Source organism: Salmo trutta, chromosome 12 (assembly GCF_901001165.1).
Source record: "Salmo trutta chromosome 12, fSalTru1.1, whole genome shotgun sequence".
Classification (NCBI taxonomy): Eukaryota; Metazoa; Chordata; class Actinopteri; order Salmoniformes; family Salmonidae; genus Salmo; species Salmo trutta.
The window spans coordinates 18687042-18708215 of record NC_042968.1 but is presented as its reverse complement, the minus strand read 5'-3'; the positions used below and the strand labels follow the sequence as shown (position 1 = coordinate 18708215).

Below are 21174 nucleotides of genomic sequence, written 5' to 3'. Positions count from 1 at the left end.
AACTAGAATTACAGCTGCGTTTGGAATCTCACAAATTACGTCAAGGAGAAAAATAAGATAGGCCTATGTGTTTTGTACAATCTACATATTATATCAACTTAAACGTGCACTTCTTCATCAAAAAAATGAATAGACTGATTCAGATTCATGTTACTCCAATAAACATTATGTAGCCTAATCAATGAAATGAAGCGGGTTAGTTTTATTTGTGCGGATCAGGGCGGTTTGGAACTGTTAGAACAGAACAGAAAGTGTGCATACTGAAAGTGAGGGATTGTCAATTTCTTTAAAGAGAATCAACAATAGAATTATCATGAGAAAAGGCAGTGGGACAAGCTCAAAGGTTGATTTCTAGAATACAATATTTCCATTTGGGGGAAACCAAACGTAGTAAGTGACCATGTCTATAAGAGGGGAAATGTTTTGGGGGAAAGTGAAGGGGAAAAAGGCAAACCTGTGGATAACCTCACCGATCTATACTACAGTTGTTAGTATTGATCAAATGTCACCTCTTTGAACGCAGTCGTTTGGAAGTTTCTCCATTTATCAGGAATAATTTCTAAATGCACAGATATGACTTGAGTAATGCCAATTATGCTTGTTTTCAGATAACTGTTTGATTGAAACCATACACTCATAGTCAAACATTTAACCACTAAAAGCAAGTCATTCACAAAAAACACTTGAAAGTGAAATATCAAGCGCAATGAGATGATTAGATAAGTTGTTATAATTTGTAATAACAGGTGAAATCATTAGTCCTACAAAGTATAGGATTAGGACACTTAGGAAATGTTATTGATTATGACTGAATTCAATCCAATATATTCTACCTGTATTGACCTGCATAGGCATATGAGATATGAGAATAATGCAATGCAAACTCCCTCAAACTCCCTCAATTCTTACTGTCAGTAGCCTCGTCTGCTGCTTGAGTGTTTGTTGTATACATCTTCTATACATAGACCTACTCAAATACATATAAACATCATAAAATGCAGAATTCAATGCGTTAGCTTCGTGGCCAATATCACACACAGAGGCTAGCTACTCGAAACTAGTGGACTGGACGAGGGCTATATTCATACCATAGACACACACAGGAAGTTGGAGTCTATGCTTTTCACAACTTCAACTTAAATTCTGTAAATATTTTAAATACATCGCTGATATGCTGTCGAGGTATTGTAACATATCTCCAAATTGATTTAGTTTTGTATTACAATGGTGTTATCAAGTGTCATTTGTAAACTATTGTTTTACACTGACAGTAGACTTTATAGTCTCCAATCCCCTCAGGTCTCTCATCTCCCTATCTCCCTCTCACTACTATCCTGGTCTCTCATCTCACTATCTCCCTCTCACTACTATCCTGGGACAAAGCATATTTTATCGAGACAAATCTCCGTTTTTCATTGAAGGATTCCACATTCTCACGAAAAGGATTTATGTTTGTATCCAGAAGTAGGTTATTACACATGCATGAGACTACAGTTACAGAACGTATCGGTCTTTTACAGTGAGGCCAAGGCAGACTTATCAGGTGCATCTTAGCTCAAATTATATATGTGTAGACATATAAAAGTAGTGATCCCTACACTTGATAGTGTGGAATAAGGCTTTTTAAACTTTGCACATCATTAGAAATAGTGTTACACCCGCTTGTTGTAAGCTTTTGCAACTCTAAAGCATGCAAAGAGAGCTATTGCGTCTCGTTTTGTGCTTAAAATGCACGGATCATGTTTAAGTAGTTTATTACGTTTGCAAATATGTACATAAATGGTTAATTAGTATTGTCATAGGTGTTATTCAGTCGCTTGGAATGTGCATTCTAGTTTAAGTGGCATGCTGTCGTATCCCACACGTTAGAAATGTATCATCATGAGACTAGGCATTCATTTACAAAACAAAATTAAATAACAAGCTATTTAGTTGTCTATAGCAAATGTGCATATCTTGTCAAAGTTCCCTTATGCATAATGCTTCATTTCTTGGTTGCTTGTTTTCCCGTACTGTCCAACTGTAGCCTATCATAAAAATATTGACTCGTGTCTATAAGTTGTATAAATACATTTAAAAAGTATCTCAAACTCTAGCAGTCAGCACTGCTGTCTCAGATTGCATCTAGTCTCACTACTAACACAAGTGACAATATAGGAAAATGTAATAATGAATATAGGCCATTACTGTGTTTTAATATAAATATGTTAATAATAAGAAATATAAATACGATATAGCCTAAAGTTAAAAACCTAAAAAGAACGGACAAAATGTAGCGAAGCGCGGGGTATTGCGTGGTTTGCTGCGGCTGTGGCGTCTACTCCCGTATTAACTTTCACTGTCTTCCTTCTAATCAAACTCTTACTTTCCGCTGTACTTAATTCCATATTTTCAATTCCTGATCATTACTTTCCTCTTTTCTTCTTCCATCTATCCATCCATCCCTCCCTCCCTCCTCTTTCTCCCTCCCTCCCTCTCTCTCTCCCTAGCTCTCTCCTTTGCTGAATCTTATTGATCCAGAAGGTGGCTAATTAGCCCTTCCCGTCGTGCCTGTGTAATGAAGCACATGCGCACTGAATTAATCACAGCCATTTTTTGCAGGAAACTAATTAGCAGGAATAAAGATCCAAAGAGTTTTTTTCTTTTCAATCATCAGATCTCACTTTCACCTCTTCCTCGCTCCCTCTAACACAAGACTCATCGCCTGCTTTGCATCCAAATTATTTTTATATTGCCCTATACAACTAATACTTCGTTTTTTTACACTCCGCAACAACAATGATCTTTCTTTTGCCGTCCTAAACGCAAACTGACCAAAAGGGACTGCCTTGATGGGATCTTTAGCCGAATCGTCTCAATACTGGATTAAAAAGCAAGGATCACAAAGCGGCAGCGAAAAATTGTAAGTTACAACTTTGCCGTTTCTCTTTTCCTCTCTCGATGTTTCTACGATTCGATTCTTTTCACTTTTAGTAGTGGGCTAACCGAAGGTTTCTCCTATTATCCAGATACGCACCGATCTTCACTATTCTCACATTCTGAGAAATGACAGGCGATCACAAGTTATATTCATGCAAGTAGTTTTGTTTATTCTCGGTTTTATTCGTATCATTACCTGTGTTTACATCTGCGTTCGTCCTCGTTCCCCTCATGACTGGAAGAAAAGAAATGGTCAAGACAGCGATTCCTCTCCAAGAAGTAGACCACAAAAAACATGGATTTAAAAACACATTTGTGCTTTTCGATGGAATCAGGAAAGATAGAGAAGTGTTATTGGTGTCAAGAAACACATTTTGAGGACGATTACGATGCGAAAGGGTTACATTCAGCAAACGGAGGGTAGCGGGAGCTGCACATGAGCGTAGCCAGGAAAAGAGCACATTAGTCCAGCTTGTGGGTCCGTGTACGTCCCGCGAAAGAGAAACATCGCCCGCATTCTTATTTTGACAGATATGCCACTTGGTCGGTCCGCTGTTTTCAGCACCATCACGGGTTGATAAAATCCTTTATATTAAGCAACATTATCACTTTCCGATTCGTTTCTTACATGTGTATTTCCCTCCGCCCCGCTTTACAGCTCAGTTCCTCTACTTTTCTCTCTCCCCACTTTGTCCATCATTTTCTTTTATTTTTCATTCCTGTTTGCTTCTCTGAAGCGATGTTAAAGTCGATTCTTGCTGATTCCCTGACGGAGTCACATGCAAATCGATCGGTAGGCCTGTGTGTGTGTGTTTTGTAAGTCTAGTGTGTTTCATGACAAGAGCGGATCAGTAAGACCTCGGGTACGGGAGAGCCCATAGCCGAGGCAGAGAGTTGAGCTGCGGGTTGCATGGAAAGAATAGAATGGTCATGCGAGCAGAGAAAGGGATTTACAGAATAGGTTGGCTGTCCGACGAGACAGATGACAGCTCGTATGGATTTTTATGGAATAAGTAAGAGCAATAATATAACATTTCCTTCCCACTGGATATAGCTTACCTTCATAACAAACATTATACTAGATAGGCCTACAAAAAGTAAACATTATAAATGAAAACTCAAAAGCTATTGTATAACGTCATTCTATCACCTAACATGCTTCCCTGCGTAATAATAACAACCTTATTAGTGATTTCTAAAGGAAACCTAACTATTTCTTTCCTAAAACAACCAGACACGATACTAAATCAACTTTGGATGCATTACTGTCAGAAGAAATAGATTAATCATACACGACGGATTGTATAGAAAAAAATATGACTTGAGAATTTTACAAAAAATATCTAAACATAGGCCAGACTTGAATTGATAAGCAATACATCGACTAGTAACACGACGCTGGGACCGATTCGGTTTGAGGGAGAATATAACTAGTCCTTCCAGGAGACGGACGGATAGACAGTAAAAAGCGGAAATGCTATTGGCCTCCCGACGTTTAAGACCCAGAATGCAGTGCCAAGATGCCCAAAAAGTACAGAAAACATAGAACACAGGGACGAAATGGAGGACTCTCGAAGAAAGAGTGAAAGAATGAGGCAGCCCGACGAGTTTTCGCGACAGAGGGATGGAAAAGAAAATCGTTTTGCAAGCTAAGGCAAGGCAGGGATGTGCTGGTTTGGGGGAGAAAGAGGGGGAGGTTGAAAGGCTGGGGGTCAGACGGCAAGAAACAGGGGAGCAGGGGTCACCGTGTGAGTGCTAGAGAGATAAGAAGGAAAAACCATACACAAACAACGAGGGAAGGCAGTGGGAGAGTGAGACTGGGGGAAAGGAGAGGGGTGGGGGGGTTACGTTGAGGGGTCACACAAAGCATAACACTGAGATTGTGGGGGTCAGCAAGTGCAAGATAAAAAAACATGCGTCTAGTTTGGTAAACAGGAGAGAAACACTATACAAATGTTTCTATGGGTTTCTAGTAGGATGAAGGAAAATCTAATAATGTGGTTTGGAGACTCAGACAGAAAGAGAAGGAGAGGAAGCTAGGGAGGGGGTAGGAGGAGAGGGATAGAAGGGGTCAGATAGCCATGGGCCATGGAGAAGGAATCAGGGAAGAGGGCAGGGAAACAGATCCTAACACCTTTCAGACTTGCCCCAACTAGAGGGGCCAGTAGCTCCCTCATAGATAACTCAGACCAGCAGTATGTCCAGGACTCAGAGGATAGTAGTGGGAGAGAGGGAAAACAAATATTCTAGCAGGCGCAGTGGATACGGTTTTTTTTAACTTCAAGAGAGAATATAATACCTCTTTATTTTTTGCTTATATTATTATTTCTGTATTTCAGGGGGGAAAACTTGGAGCAGTAGATTTTGGGCCTGTAAGTCTGTTTTTCTGTATCTCTGCTCCGTAGACGTAGGTTGGGCAATAATTACAGGCGTGACATAGGAAAAGAAATATAGCATAGTACATGTGCTGTGCCAGGACTCCCTCTCCTCTCGCCATCTCCCTTTCCCTCGCCCCTCTCTCTCTCTCGATCTCTCTGTCCTCCTCCTTTACAAAACAAATAGCAACGCTCCTCGGTGTCATCTCACTTGCTCTTAGAAGACTCCTGGATTTGATATCAAAACCTTTGGTAGAAACATTTGAAAAGCAACTACAATATGTATACTACAGATTAGGAGGATTTTGATGCCTTTTGATATTTTTGAAAAGTAATTATCCAATGTATAATATTTATGTCAGCTGCATTTACCAGCTCAGGTATGGTTTAATGGGGGTTTAAGATGGTTCTTGGTTTCCTTGTGTTGTACTCTGTTAGAATCACATAGCAGATTTATGGTTAGGTGTAGTATGTGCATTTGGTAAACCACTGTATCTGTCTGACCATGCTGTGTATTCTGCTTAAGGGGACTGTGGGTTGGGTAGGTGTCACGAGGAACTATGTTTTCAGCATAGATAGCTACAGCACACTGAACATCATTGTAAATACTCAACTTTGATTTCCAATTCATTAGTAATGACCAGGGTTGTGTTTTTGTAAAGTATTAAGTTCCGTTAATCCTTGACAGATGGAAGGAGGGGGACTTAAAGCATGATCCTCAATTTGCATATATATTTTTATTACATTTATTTACAAGGACTTTATTGCATTTTATCTCAAGACTATATTTTGTTTTAAGGTCTTTCATTGTCAGTCACACAGTTTGTTTATATTGACATAGAACAATATTTATTTTATAGATATATTTACATAAAAATATATTTGGTGTACACTTTCAATTTGTCTTTACTCATAGTTAAATGTTGTACTTTACTATTCACTATCACCGTGTAATGTTAGATAATGGTGTTAAACCATAGGATACACGTAATAGGACAGAACGCGTAGCCTGCAGTATATGAATGCGAGCACATCTGGCAGAATGTTCTATTACTCTATGTGTAAAATAGGGTATGTATTCTGCCGGGAATTATGATGTGGACAGTTAACTGATGCTGTTGATAAAATGTGAAATGTTCCATAATTGTAATTATCATCATTATTAGTATGATGTTTATTATCAACATTATTACTGTTATTACAAGTGGTAATATACTAGGAGTAAGAACATTAGTATCACAGTTCTGTTGTTCTTCATGGTGATCTTTGTTTCTAATATCATAAGCAGTGAATAGTCAGTAGTCTAGTGACGTTAGGGATTTGATTGAGGTTCCTGTTTCAGTGATAGTCTGTAGATGAAGCCCTATTGGTCTATCCTGTGATACTACCTGCGTTATCTCCCTATGTCCGGTTCCATGAGCATATTTGATTACTGGTGTGTCTGAGTGTGCAGGTCCTATTTGGGCATGTGATTGGAGGGGAACAGAAATAAGGTGTTTAGTAGTGATGAAATAAAGAGGAGAGCGGTGACTTGGTTACAGGGTAATGTGAGGGGAGAGACAGTTACCCTGGTCATCTACTGCCCCCTCTCTCTCTCTCTCTCTCATTCCCTCCCTCTCTCCCTTGCTCTTGGGGACTGGCAGCACCCCTAGGGAAGCTCTTTGCCATGTCCCTAGTCAGAGAGAGCCCTCTTTGGGCCAGCGCCAGGCCGCTAAGGGGCAGGCAACGCATGGACTAGCACAATATATTCACCAACCGTTAGTCACGTTGCCAAATCAAATCTAATAAGGTTTATTTTATGTTTCATCAGCGATGATGCCTGATATATTGATATTTAAATAATTTACATCACTAATGATGTCTTGTTAATTATAGCAATTAACTATTATTATTGTTACTATTATTATTATAATTATTAATAATATTATTTTTGGTATTATTATTACATTCATTTAAACCAGTTAATTATTTTAGATTATTTTAGTTTATTTATCACAATCTTAGATTTTGTTGTGATTGTACTTTTACATTTGGTTGAACTGCTGTAAGGGTGAGGATAGTATAAATATGACTATGTTTGTGTAGATTCGTTTTCCATTGATAGCACTGGAGAGAGAAAGAGGCTAAAGCGTCTCCCTCCTCCATTTGCAGTAGGGCTGTGTGTAAATGAGTTTAGCAGGAGCACTGGCTCAGATTACAGATTATGGTTTTGAATATGCAAGCTTGTACAGCCAGGACCTGTTCTTCCAGTTGTCCCGTAGCCCAGGCCAGGGGCATACGTGTCAGCCGTGTCATTAAGGAGCGGACTGGGGGTGGAACATGGGGTGGGGGGGGGCAAGGGGTGGGGGCCAGGAGATGGCAGTGATTCTTAGGTGTGTGTGTGTGTGTGTGTGTGTGTGTGTGTGTGTGTGTGTGTGTGTGTGTGCATGCTCTACCTGGTTTCTGCTCCCAGCAGCCCCGAAACGCCACGAGATCTCCTCTATGCCAGCAGCGAACTGATTTTCAGTCCATTTCCCCTCCCTGTTCCCTGTCCTCTTTTTGAGCTCTTGTTCTTGCTGTCGTTCTTTTATCTTCTTGAAGTGAAGTTGGCAGGAATTTCTGAGCTTTGCTGTTTCACAATATGTTATTGTGTTAACATTCTATAAATCATCGTGGGGTAGATTTACACCTGGGAAGGTGTGTGTACTGTGTGTGTGTGTGTACTGTGTGTGTCTGCTCTCTTTTTTGTGTTATTATTCCTTTTTAGGTGGAGGTGTGCAATGTCATGTCGTCAATTTGAGAGAATTTCAGAGTAATCCTTATAAAATGCCGACGACCCCCCTGTGAATATTACTGCTGTCTGTGCATATACACCACACGAGCTGTTGGGTATCATCGCTGACATATCTTCAAAATACAAAACATAGCAGACGTGTTTTGTTTGGTAATATGTCTGAACTTGAGAAAGAGAACAAGAGGAACCAAAAAACCCACACCTCACCTGATTAATGTGCTAGAGAAGAGGGTTAGAAACGGATTTATAGGTAAGAATACCTATACGCTTTTTCACTATATTATCCATGTTTAAGCAGCTATAGATGGCCTTCCACGTTGGCCACTCGGCCTCCTTTGTCATTTATGTAGCACTAGGTAAAAATACTAGCTGGTCTACACGGATTGGGAGTTACACCTAGTGCTCCTATTAGAATGCATATAGCTACACCCAGATTTGCATCCAAATGCAAACATAGTTATTGAGAGTGATTTATACTTTTCTGAAAACAAATACAGATGTTCTATGCCATACACGTGTGGAAGTATGTGTGTGTATGTTTAAAATGAGACACACATCTCAATCAGCATAATTAGCAATCTAATCATTAGAAAATACCGTTGCTATTGCACATTATCTGTTTACTGTGTACACGCTAACGTTAATGTTAGGGATATGATTTGTAGAAATCATTTCTGATTATTACATTTTTATTACAAAAATACACACTGACAAACAGAAGCACTGGTAGCTCCTGTCATTTCCCCCATCAGTGTGTAGGGATGTGTGTGATGGTTGTAGAGCAGTGTTAAGGCATGTTGCTTGGGTGTTCTATTCTGGCAGAGAGTGGTCCACGAGTGCTGTGTGATGTGATTCAGACGAGTGCCGGAGAAGTAGTAGCATAGCAGATTAGCGGCTAGTGGAGGCTAGGACAGCAGTAGCATAGCAAGTTAGCAGCTAGTGGAGGCTAGGACAGCAGTAGCATAGCTGGTTAGCAGTTAGTGGAGGCTAGTACAGCAGTAGCATAGCCAGTTAGCAGCTAGTGGAGGTAACATAGCATTTAAGGCCGTGTCTCATATTCAGGACAGTAGCGGCTGGCTGTAGCTCCCCGCTGAGCAGGCGGGCTTTGCAGCGTGCATATGTAGCCTACGTAGCTACGTACCCGGGCGACAGGGAGCACTCCAGGGGCTGCCCAATTGATCTCTGCAGTACCCCCCCCCCCCCCCCCCCCCCCGGCCAGGCCCAGCCTAGCCCACCCCTCTCCTGGACCCCGGAGACCAGCATTCCACCCTCGGCGCTTATCATCACAAAGGACAGAATGCATAAAACATGGTGGACACACAGACAGAGGTCGCCTTTCTCTCCCCACACTGAACCATGGAACAATGCATGGGGCCTTCTGGCCTGTGACTCCGATGACACGCTCACCCTCTTTTCATCCTCCTCTCTTTCTTTGTCGTCTTCTTCCTCTGCGTATACTTGTGCTCAATGCAGTGATCCCTGTCCACATATTGTTTTGTTAGTTACGCCGTGTCTATCAGTAATATGCTATTGTCAGTGCTAGTCAAATGTGCATTATGTAACTGAAACGCTGCTGTTAAAAATTCACGGAGTGAGACTCCCCAGCGAAGAAGTGTGTGTGTGTGTGTGTGTGTGTGTGTGTGTGTGTGTGTGTGTGTGTGTGTGTGTGTGTGTGTGTGTGTGTGTGTGTGTGTGTGTGTGTGTGTGTGTGTGTGTGTGTGTGTGTGTGTGTGTGTGCTATGCTGTGCTATGCTGTGCTGTGTACACCAGGTTCCAATGTTATGACATTTCATCAATACATATTCTTGGATTAATTGCATAATTCTGTCATATTTTTTTAAGAGACAAGCAGCATTAATACAATATAATTTTTTCTAATGTGACTATACTCATTTAATTTAATTTTATTTCATAACAATATATTTTATTACAGCATATACAAAGGCATAAATACGATTTTCCATCAACTTAAATAAATAATATTATAATTGTTAATTCATGAATATTATGGTAAATGGTTCCAGTAGGAATGTAATTTTTTCTGTCGTTCAGTCAGGTGATCTGTTCATACGTCCATCCGCAGCAGATGTCATTTTGCCCTCACTGTTCTACGGCTATCTAGCTCAAGGATGCAACAGGATTTGCTTTGGCTGCGTGTGTGTATTATTAGGTAGTAGTGTGTGTGTGTGTGTGTGTGTGTGTGTGTGTGTGTGTGTGTGTGTGTGTGTGTGTGTGAGCGTGTGTGAGCGTGTGTGAGCGTGTGTGAGCGTGTGTGTGAGGGTGAGCATGCAAGCCTGTCAGCTGCAGCGATGGCCACTGTTTGTCGGTCAGTGGGCCGGGCGGGGAGGGAGTGAGGACAGAGAAAGAGCCAGTGACAGTCAGACAGTCCCCCTCCCTGCCTCCATTACACTGCTCCCATAGCTCCACATGTCTAACACATTACACACTTTGAAGATTCCAGATATATTTGCCTAAAGGTGTCAGTGTATTTGTTCAGGTGTGGTATTATCCATCCAAGGTATTATCCATGCACGTTGTTGTTTTGTTTATGCTACTATATTTGAGATGTCAGTGGATTTCTTTAAGCAAATACATGTTTTTTACTCAATATTAATTTCTGCTGATTATTCTTTTTATTTTCAGTTGGAAGTAGCATTCATTTGAGAGGCTAGCAGTGCTGTGTGTTTCCAGTCAGTTAGTACTATGATTCAGTGGCTATAGCAGAGGTGGCCGTGTGGGGCTGTCCCAGTCCCAGTCTCATGGCTGGGTCGGGCCGGGTCTAGGTTGGGCTTCAGGAATGCGTGGTGGGGATGTGTTGGACCCCAGCAGGCCCATTGCACTTCCTCTCTGTGTACCTCACAGCTTATCCTCCTCAGGATTAGAGAGAGAACAAAATAAAGTAGGGATTGGAGGTGCCCCCCTCTCCTTCACTCACCCTCTTTCCCTTTTTCTGGGTAAAAAAAAACTTGAACAAAAAGCGTGATTCACTTGCAAATGTGGCAGCCTGTCCAGATCCCCCATGGGGCAGAGAGAGAGAGAGAGAGACGGATAGAGAAATAGAGAACGGACGGAGAGAGGTGGTAGCAGCTATGCTCCCTAACCTCCAGTCTCCTGGAGTGTGAGGCCTGCTCTCCCCGGTATGCCTGATAGGATTCTAGCATCTACTATTTCTGTCTGACGCTCAGGAAACGACGACTGCTCCCGAGCTATTCACATCCCTAGCATCTCACCTCCTGGGCTTCGAGTACGCTATGCACGTGATGAGACTCAGTGTGTGTGTGTATATGCATTTGACAGCCATTGTGGCCGGTGTAGTATTTATGTAATATTATCATTCTCTCCGGGTTCCTTGTCGGTGGTCTGTTGTTGTTATCCCCCTGTTCAGGGGGCCGTCGGGGCAGCAGTGAAGGGGTTAAGAAGCAGGGATAGCCCCCTTTGTCTCTGCGGCCCTCTTTGCCATTGTTGCGGTGGAATTGAGCTCGGTGCACCTCACTTGACCACAGCAAAGCAATAAAATGGCCTCTAAGTGCGGCAGCCTCCCTAGCCCTCTGATGGTAGCCGTCCACCGGGCTTTTACCGCGTTCACGCGTTGCTAACTACCTTTTTTTCCTCTAGCGTTCTCAGGCCAGCTTATTATTTAATGCAATTTTTTGTTTTCTAGTTTAGCGAGCGCTAACGAGTACCATGCAAATTATATATTTTAAATATAGTTTTTTATTGTGTCTCACAATGCACACTGATGCTTGAAATGCATGTAGCTGATACTTCTAAGCATTAGTTGACTGTGGTACTGTTCTGTCAGTCATTACATTAGCCTGCTCATTGTCAGACACGTCACACAGGTACCTAATATAAATGTGCTGTGTTATTTTGATGCAAGTAGAAACATTCAGTGAAGCATTTACAGCTATTGTCATGAAATAATTGTTTTAATATCTAGAGACATTCCGCATGTGTGCTGCATATTTACGTTGATCATTAAAGTTATTTCAATGAAATGGCCCTGCTTGTATTTTATGAACATAAAGGTAATGCTATAGTGTGTAGTTGAAACGTCAGCTATCTATTTAGCTACTGTGTTGGGTTAGTGCTGTACTGTGTACTGTGTGTGTGTGTGTGTGTGTGTGTGTGTGTGTGTGTGTGTGTGTGAAAATGTCAAGGCCAATGTCTGCCCCCCTCTCTGAATGTGTGTTCAGACATCAGATCTGTCCCGAGTGCTGCAGCCATTTTGGTGCCTTTTTAGAGCTCTCTATTAACACAACCACAGAGGAGAGGAAACGATTCCATTTTAGTTTCAAATTACATTTTTACATAGACTTGTTCATAATGATGTTGTTGCATTATATATTTTTTTCTAGCACCTTGTTATTCATTTATGATGAGATATACTATATTTATACACAATGAGGCAACATGATCAGTTTTTCTTCAGTGTTTTGTTATTTTATGTGATGTTGTTTTGTCAGTAATGGTAATAGCTATGGGGATAGTGGTATAAAGGAGACACACAGTAATATCATTATTTAGGCTGGGCCCTACATTATGCTAAGGCTTCCACGTATGGTGCTGGGGCTGGAATTGATGATTGTTTATATCACATTGTCCTCTTGCAGACATTATAATTAAAAAAGGAGAAATACACTGTCTGTCTCTGTCTCCTCTCATCAAATGAGCATTTAGATGTCAAACAGGAGATGTCAGGAGAGCCATCTGATTGGCTGGGGGGGTTTAATTGCCCCTGTCCTCCCCCCTCTCTCCTGGGTGGAACCTGTTTATGCCAGGTGTCCTACAGACTGTATTAAGCGTTGCACTGGGCTGCAATTAAATCAACACTTCCTCAAAGCCACATTATTACACATCCACTGTCAGATGAAGGGCGTCTGTCCTGTATGCTTCCCCACTCACTTCTCCTCCTCCCCACCATCACTCGCTCCATCTCTCTCTCTCTCTCTCTCTCTCTCTCTCTCTCTCTCTCTCTCTCTCTCTCTGGCTCACTATACCTAAAACAAATGCTACTTGCTCATTTTTCCTGTGTTAAATGAACAAACACGAGGACCTCGGAGCCTCATAATAAATTGATTAGAGAGATGCAGACTCCCACACAGTAGCACCCAGTGCTGGAACTGTGTGTGTTTGGCCTGAGGAGGAGGCACACGCAGACATGTACACACACACACACACACACCCTAGTGAAGTTAATGGCAGACCGTCTGTGTGTCTGAGCTAGCCACGCTCTGGTCACTGTATTGTGGACGGTATCTGGCGTGGTGGTGACAGACGACAGCGTCCTCCTGGCCTTTTCATATTCAACACGCATCATCCCTCACTCCCATGACTGTTTGGTTTTCATTTGGAGGTTCAGTTACCTCGGCACCAGGCTGTGCTGTGCTGGGGGTTTGGGGCGTGAGTCTAGTGGGGGGTTGGGGTCCCAGGCAGGCCTCGGGGGACCGACACCAGGGTAGACGGCCGTGACAGACTGGTGACCCTGGCTTTGTGACGTCACAGAGCCCGTCTGGTCGCTGCTGAATTCCCTTCAGCTTCTGCTCTGTAATGGCAGATCCTAGCTTCATACGGCTGATCAGAACCGAGCTTCATACGGCTGATCAGAACCGAGCTTCATACGGCTGATCAGATCCTAGCTTCATACGGCTGATCAGAACCGAGCTTCATACGGCTGATCATACCTAGCTTCATACGGCTGATCAGAACCTAGCTTCATACAGCTGATCAGAACCGAGCTTCATACGGCTGATTATACCTAGCTTCATATGGCTGATCAGACCTAGCTTCATACGGCTGATCAGGGCCTAGCTTCATACGGCTGATCAGAACCGAGCTTCATACGGCTGATCATACCTAGCTTCATACGGCTGATCAGATCCTAGCTTCATACGGCTGATCAGAACCGAGCTTCATACGGCTGATCAGATCCTAGCTTCATATGGCTGTGTGATAACATTCATAAGGATGCATACAGCAGCAGAGAACTGTGGCCTATTTGTAGATGGCATGTGAAAACAAAACACAGCCTCTGACGTTCTACTGCATCTAATGATGAGTTCATCCTCCCGTGGTAGAATGACTAAGTATCCGTTTATCTCTCTGTCTTTATCATACTTGGGTAAGAAAAGGCAGCTTTTTTCCCTTCCATTTATTTCATACCGGACAGGACAAACTGGCCTTCTTGTTGATTGCAGGCATAAACAAATAGCAGTGAAGTGTTGCTGTGTGAAGCAGCAGAGGAACTGAACACAGCCTGGACACATTCACCAGGTCAGCCAGAGGTGAGCGTTGGGCTGGGAGCTCAAGCCTGAATTCTTTCAGTAGTTAGTTGTCAGGTGCCAGTGTTCTTTGTAGCTACTCTTTTTTTTTTGCACACACACACACACACACACACACACACACACACACACACACACACACACACACACACACACACACACACACACACACACACACACACACACACACTATCACTCTCTCTTCCTCTCTGGCTCTCTCAGTAGTCAACGACTTCAGGGCAATGTTTAAGCAGGTTTCCTTTGGAGTAGGTTGTTAATCGCCTGCGGTTTCTGCAAATGTAGAAATTGCCACAGAGCTTAGGCTAATTTGTGTAGCATCTCTGCTGAGGCTCAATGTGGTTTCTGCAGATCAGGTGAGGTGTTCTTTGTAGGACAGAGTGAGAGCATGGTGGTAGGTTTAGGTTTGGCCTCAATTCTCCTCTGTGCTCTATAAGCCAGGTGTTCCCTCATGTTGGGTCCTGTCCCGGTGTGGAGAAACAGGCTGCATCGTTACAGGTGAGAACCAGGCCTCCGGCGCTAACGCAGCTCTCTTCCTACCTGCCTCCAGCAGGGCTCCCGGGGCCTGCTCTCTGGGGCTGTAGAGGCCTGTGGAGGGTTGCTCAGGGCTGGGGGATGAAACAGGAAGTGTCCCCTCTGTGCGGTGGTTCTCTCTTCTATTCTGTGCCAGAGCAGACTAGTTATTAGCAGGCCTGGAAAAGAGGCTCTGGCTCTTGTCCCCTCTCAGCAGCAGGGCCAGTTTGTAGGTGACACAGGCTTTGTTTATATTGGCGAGGATAGGGGGAGGGGAGGGAGGGGGAGCTGAGGGGGGGAGGGCACCAGTCCCATCACTTCCTTCCGTTCTTTAGCTTTCTTTATGAATCACCATTGTCATAACAACAGTGTGGACAGAAAATGACATGTAAATGGGTGAACAAAAGAGCCCTTATACAAAGACATTGTTCCAACATTATGTATAGACACTCTAGATTTATAGACACGGTTAAAGCACCGCATCTGGTGTATCTCCTCTTCAATGTGAAGCACAGTGTAAAAGTGGTCTGACTGACTCGTCTAATCTCTGAGCTTGGTCTGCTCTGCCAAATCCCCCTATCTCTCCTCTCTCTCCTTCTCTGTGTAAGGCAGGTCACATTAAACAAGCCTGTGTGTTTTGACCCTGATCAGCAAATAACACTCTTTCTCACACTCCTCAGACCTCTGGTTTCCTCAGAACAATCCGGTGCATGTGTGTGTGCTGTAGAGAGAGTGTGTGTGTGTATGCTTGTGTGTGTGTGTGGTGCGTGCGTGTATGTGTGTACACACCACCTGCACCCCCCTGTTTATCCCCCCAGTACTGTGGCTAGTGTCAGAAAGTGTACTTTGTCATGACGACCGGCTGTGTGGGCCTTCAACAGGAAGCCTGGCTGCACTGTTTCACAACCTCACTAGAAACAGGAACCAAGTGGAGTTGAGTACCCGGCTACCCTTTACCACATCGCTCCATTCACTTCTCTGCCATGCCATGAGTACCAGCCTGCAGCCAGAGCAGGCACGAGGCGCAGGGAGGGGGGGACTACCCTGTTACAAGAGGGCCCCTGGGATCCCCTAGAGGGGAAGAGGTATGGCGAACGTCTGTTTTGGGCACAGCTTGTGTCAGCGTGTTTAGCACTGGCCTGTGAGGGCATTTATATGCAAATGCTAAACAACCAATTGGGTGGCTAATTACACTGGGGCTATTGTGTCAGTGCCAGCCTGGTTGAGGAGAGGAGAGACAGGGAGTTTTACTAACACGCCAGCCCTGTTCTGGACTTCCCCAGCTTGTTTACTCATTGTCTTTCCTTATTGCCCCCTCATTGACACTCCCCCTTTGTGTTGGAGGGGCTATTTCCCTTCATGCTGGCTCCTCCCTGCCTGGTGTAGTGTAGAGTTAATGTACTAGATTAAAGAGGCAGTACACCAGCCCTGTTTATTCTCTCTTTTCATCCTTGCCTCCCATCCTGTTCTCCTCTCTTCTTTTCTCTCCCAGCCCAGCCAGGTCACAGTCAGACAGGGAGGAATCAGCAGCCTGTTATCTCTCTCCCTCCTACTATGAAATGCTCTGCTAATTACTGGGGGTGTTAAAAATGCATTTAGGTCAGGTTTTTAATGCCATGCAAATTTATGAGCAGATGGAAGCAAATATTAACTTGTAGAGCTACTGACAGTCATTGACTGGGGACAAAGGTACACCAATCTTAACTGACAAATGGCAGGGCTCGTCATTGTGCTCCGGTGTCGTCTCCCTGCGCTAGCTGTCGTCAGGGGCTGGCAGGCAGGAGGAGTAAGGACAGCAGGGGAGCTGGGAGCACACAGGCAGCAGAGGCTCCTACTAGAGGCCCAGGCTTCCTCAGGCCTACTGTCAATGCTTATGCACACGGTTACCATAGTCTATCTGTCCTTTATAGCATTGCTGCGTGTGTCCTATCAGAGTAAACTCACAAAACATAACTAGCAGATTCACTGTAGTTTTCATTTTTGAAACAGATAAAGATATTACACTGGGTTACCTTTTCCTGACCACCTCTACATCCCACAGTGTGTATGTCTGATGGGAAAGGTGAAAGATGGTATATTACACACTCTGTGAACGCCGCAGCACAGCACTGTACTTTTGATGGTGTCTGTCTTGGCTTAGTGGAGCAGCACTGGGAGCTGTCAAGCCCTGATGACCCCACGCACTCTGGAATAAAGAGGATGGATGGCTGATGGCTGATAGAAGGCCAGGGGAGTCAGGGCCAGGCCAGGCCAGGCCAGGGGCAGCGTGCCCCCTGGACACGCAGGACAAGGCCAAGCCGCCCAGCTGTCCTACGGCGTGACTCCACTGTGACAGCCAATCCACAGAATAAGCTGCCTTGTTGATGGAGACGTATCTCTCTCCCCCACCTTGCCTCCCTCAGAAATGACAGCAGTGCTGTCAGCAATTACCATTGATAGAATTATGAAAGGGACTAGAGATGCAAACAACATGTAGGCTGCAGAGGGCGAGGTAGAAGGAGAGAGGGAATCCTTCCATTTTGAATAGAGTAGTAGTCCCAGGCATCATGACATGAGACGAAATGGGTTAGCAGCGTGGCGTTTGAGCCTGGCCAGATCCCCTGGTACTGAAGACAAAGGTTGACCTCATCAAAGTTGGAGCAGCTAGATGAGCTGTAGTTCTCTGCTGTTGTTTTCTGCCTCTCTTTGCTGTGCAGATGTACAGGTCATCCCTCTGCAGCCGTTTCTCCTGCAATTAAAAACAAATTACTAGTGGTGCCTCTTTTGTTATTCCAAATAAACAACTATTGTGTGTGTGTGTATGTATGAGTCTGTGTGTGTATCTCACCACATTCTTGAATCTCTGCTGAATCAACAGCCATTTCAGACCGGGCCTGCTGCATTCCTGGGGAATAATTTGGCTTACGCTAAGACAAAGAAAGAAGGAGAGCTGAAGAGAGAGATCAGGTTTTGGTGTCGCTTTTTCCCCCGTTCTGCCACTTGGGTTTCGCCGCCAGGTTGCGTGGGTAGCCAGCACCTGTGGCCCTCACCACGCTAATTACACACACCCATGAACGAACACACACACACACACACACACACACACACACACACACACACACACACACACACACACACACACACACACTGGGGGAGACTGTTGGCTGGCCAAGGCAGGCTGGATCAAAGGGCGTGTATGAGGGAGCCTGGGCACCTCGTAGAAAGCAGCTGCTCCTCGTTGTCTCTCCCTCTCACCCGGCCTGACAGCAGCTAGAAATATAAGGTCTCTCCGGACCTCTGGCCTGGGAAAAGAGGACGGCCTGACACACACATTCACAAAAGCTTTTGTCTCTGCACACACACACACACACACACACACACACACACACACACACACACACACACACACACACACACACAAACACACAAACACACTAAGAAAGCCTTTTGTCTATGTTCATTCACTCACATGGCCACAAATAGACTTAGAACATGTTTCATTATAATGCTACATACTCTCTCACACATACAAAAGCATTACATTCTCACATGCTTCATTTCTCTTTATTGCACATTTAATGCCACTCTTTCATTTGCTGTTTTAGTCTATTTGTGGGCCTTTCCCCTTCCCTCTAGCTCTCCATCTGCCTTTCTCCCCACCTCTCCCCCAGCGTCTACAATTCAGTCTGCTCTTTCTCTCAACTAGTCTATCCTTAACTCCCTCTGAGGTGCTTTTATTCCTCTCTGTCTTCCCCCTTTTCTCCTGGCCTGTCTGTGCTTTCTCTCCTTTGCCCTGGCTCTCTCTCCGGTGTGTTCAGGCTCTGACAGAGAGGGTGAAAGGCATTCAGCTCCCTAATCCGGGCTCCCTCCATCAGGAATGCTAATGTGTGTGTGACCCGCCGGACCCAGCAACATCTGCAGGAGCCTGTGCCGAGGGCCCCCCTCCACCCAGGCCCTTTGAGCCGCTCACTCGCTGCCATTATTTCATTGTTTCACTTCACGCCTGTGACTGAGCGGTGCAGGGCGGTTAACCCTCTGCTGCACAGCCCAGCCCAGTCCCATGTAGCCCAGTCCTGCTACTCACAGAGGAGGCAGAATGGTGCTGAGGAGGGGTGCAATCAGGGCCCTGGGAGGAACAACCCTTTCCCAGGACAGCCCCCCCCCCCCCCCCCCAGCACCACTACTCTCTCACAGTCTGTGTGTTGAGGCAATCTGTTTAAGTGTACAGACTGCAAGCTCTCTGTCCATATAGCTAATGGTGAGTTAAGGCGTAATTGCAGGATTTATCGTCTGTGTCCCACTATTGGACGTCACATAATGGACAGACCTAGTCCGTACGTCAGGCAGGGCAAACTTTTATTTGATAGGGTGAGATGTGATGGGGGGTGGGGGTGTTAGCCTATCAAATCCTTGTTATTAGATTTTCACCCGCCCCCTTTGCCAAGTTTTTGAGTTGAAAGAAATGATTGTTTGGATTGTCTCCGTTTTCAAAAAGATGAATTACTGGTAAAGCGCAACTGACAAAGTGAATCTGCGTCAAGCCACAGCGCTGCTGATTGAATTACACTTCTCCCCAGTCAGTCCCAGTCCTGGCCACATTCCTCCATATGCACTCCAACTCCACCATGCCGTGGACAGACAGACATATTAGATTTATGCCTCTCCCTCTTCATCCATGTCCTCTCTATAGCTTTGACAGGTCCCATATCACAGACCTGTCAGAGCCTGGCCCTGCACTGCTTTCTGTCTAGGGAGAATCTCTGTGGGTCACAGACAGGTATGGATAATGTCTAGAACCCACAGCCTCTCTAATGGCCGGGGGCTGGGCTTGGAGCTACAGGCCCATGCAGGAGACGGAGCTCCCAGATTGGAGGCAAATGCAAATGCAGCGTCTAGTAATGAGCCTCACAAGATGGAGGGTGTAGAAATTACAGTAATAATTTAGAAGGAATTCATTCAAAATACTGACACTGTCTGTTGTTGAATCCGGCATAATTAAAGAAGGGAAGAAAAGTGAGTGTGAGGGGACAGATTATTGGGGGCTTTCTCGTGGATAGACAGACAGACAGCATGGGAGATTAACTTACATTTACATTTACGTCATTTAGCAGACGCTCTTATCCAGAGCGACTTCCAAATTGGTGGATTCACCTTATGATATCCAGTGGAACAACCACTTTACAATAGTACATCTATATCTTTTTTTGGGGGGGGGGGGGTTAGAAGGATTACTTTATCCTATCCCAGGTATTCCTTAAAGAGGTGGGGTTTCAGGTGTCTCTAGGGTATGTGGGACGGTAGCGTCCCACCTCGCCAACAGCCAGTGAAATAGCAGAGCTCCAAATTCAAAACAACAAAAATCTCATAATTTAAATTTCTCACACATACAAGTATTATACACCATTTTAAAGATAATCTTCTCGGTAATCCAACCACACTGTCCAATTTCAAAAAGGCTTTACGGCAAAAGCATAGCATTAGATTATGTTAGGACAGCACCTAGACAAGAAAAACCACACAGCCATTTTTCAAGCAAGGAGAGGTGTCACAAAAACCAGAAATACAGCTAAAATTAATCACTAACCTTTGATGATCTTCATCAGATGGCACTCATAGGACTTCATGTTACACAATACATGTATGTTTTGCTCGATAAAGTTCATATTTATATCCAAAAACTCCATTTTACATTGGCGTGTAATGTTCAGAAATATTTTGCCTCCCAAAACTTCAAGTGAATGAGCACATCAATTTACAGAAATACTCATAAATGTTGATAAAATATACAACTGTTATTCAAAGAATTATAGATACACTTCTCCTTAATGCAACCGCTGTGTCAGATTTCAAAAAAGCTTTACGGCGAAAGCAAACTTTGCAATAATCTGAGTACAGCGCTGTCACAAAACCAAACCCGCCATTTTGTGGAGTCAACAAAACTCAGAAATAGCATTATAAATATTCACTTACATTTGATGATCTTCATTGGAATGCACTCCCAGGCATCCCAGTTCTACAATAGATGTTAATTTGTTTCGATAAAGTCCATCCTTTATGTCCAAATACCTCCTTTTTGTTCACGCGTTCAGTCGAGTAACCCAAATGCACTGTGCTCGAGCAGTAAGTCCAGAGGAAAAGTCAAAAAAGTTATATTACAGTTCGTAGAAACATGTCAAACGATGTATAGAATCAATTTTTAGGATGTTTTTATCATAAATCTTCCATAATATTCCAACCGGACGATTCCCTTGTCTTCAAAAAGGAAAAGGAACACAGCTAACTCTCACGGGAGCGTGCGCCACTGAGCTCATGTCAT

The 21174-nt window shown here is 44.0% G+C and overlaps 1 protein-coding gene across 6 annotated transcripts in view; it reads left to right on the top strand.

The window, feature by feature from the left end:
- The first annotated feature begins 2471 nt into the window (after nucleotides 1–2471).
- zfhx3b (zinc finger homeobox 3b) overlaps nucleotides 2472–21174 on the top strand; it is a 165617-nt gene continuing 146914 nt past the window's right edge. For all 6 annotated transcript variants that reach the window (XM_029767431.1, XM_029767432.1, XM_029767430.1 and 3 more), the window contains exon 1: nucleotides 2472–2902. The gene's annotated coding sequence lies outside the window, so the exon portion shown is untranslated. The remainder of the gene's footprint in view (nucleotides 2903–21174) is intronic.